Source organism: Myotis davidii, unplaced genomic scaffold (assembly GCF_000327345.1).
Source record: "Myotis davidii unplaced genomic scaffold, ASM32734v1 scaffold132, whole genome shotgun sequence".
NCBI classification, from domain to species: Eukaryota; Metazoa; Chordata; class Mammalia; order Chiroptera; family Vespertilionidae; genus Myotis; species Myotis davidii.
Window position 1 is genome coordinate 2983895 of NW_006285258.1, and position 1154 is coordinate 2985048.

At 43.0% G+C, this 1154-nt stretch overlaps 1 protein-coding gene across 5 annotated transcripts in view; it reads left to right on the forward strand.

Moving 5' to 3' along the window:
- The window catches only part of ATP8B4 (ATPase, class I, type 8B, member 4), a 220759-nt gene that overhangs the window by 158009 nt on the left and 61596 nt on the right, over window positions 1-1154 (forward strand). The gene's annotated exons all lie outside the window — the stretch shown is intronic.

The following is a 1154-nucleotide window of genomic DNA, read 5'->3' on the forward strand; positions in this document are numbered from 1 at the left end:
TCTTCCTTCCCTCGCTCCTTTATGCCCCTAGGTTAGTGGTTCTCTAACTTTACCTCCCATCAGAACCACCAGGAGAGCTTGTAAAAGCACAGATTGCTGGGCCTCAGTCCCAGAGTTTCTGATTCAGTAGGTTTGGGGTGGGGCCTAAACATTTCCATGTCTAATGAGCTCCCGCATTATGCCAATACTGGTACTGCTGGTCAGGGGACCATAGTTTGGGGACCACTTCTGAAACCTGTCACCTTTGCTACTCTCCCCAATCAGGCCTCAGCATCTCTTGCCTTATCTATAGAATCCTCAGTGGCTCACGCTGTTTCTTTTGAAAATTAGCCTCAAAACCTCCTTTTATTGTAAACGCCTTCTTTCCTTTTCCCTTATTTTCCAGTACCATGGCTTTAGTTATGTCTCTCATCACTGCTTGCTTGTATTATTGCAAAATCTTCAAAATTCTTCCTCCTTAAAGTAATCCTCTATGCTGACCTCAGGGCATTCTTACTAAAACACTGGGCTGATTTTGCCATCTCTCTCTTAAAAAACCTTGGTGGCTTCGTAGAATTTAAAGGATAAAGTCCTTAGGATGTCCTTCAAGATTATTTGCAGTCTGACTGCAATCTGATTTTTCTTCCACTTCTCCAAATTTTGTGCTCCGACTTACTAGTCTTCACCATTCCTGGCGTGCATTGTGCACTTTCACACCCTTTGTGTGTGCTGTTTCTCCTGCCTAGAACTCTTCTTTTCTCTACTTCTTTCTTAAAAAACTCCTACTCACCTGGTAATGTCCAATTCAAATGCTACGTATTCTCTCAATTCTTTTCCTGCTCTCCAAATAACTGTATTCTCCTTTGTTACTCTGAGCCCCTTGTTCATAACGTGAGCGTGATACCAGTCCCACGAGAATCATGACTTTCCCAGTTGTTGGAGTGTGTACTACCTGAAGGCAGGTGCTATGCATTCATTTTGCCTTAGTCTTTGTTTTTTTTAATACTATTCTTTAAAAAATATTTTTATTGATTTTTAGAGAGAAAGGAAGGGAGAGGGAGAGAGAGAAACATCAAAATGAGACCAAAACATCGATGGGCTGCCTCCTGCATGCCCCCTGCTGGGGATTGAGCCTGCAACCCAGGCATATCCCTGATTGGGTTTCAAACCGGCAA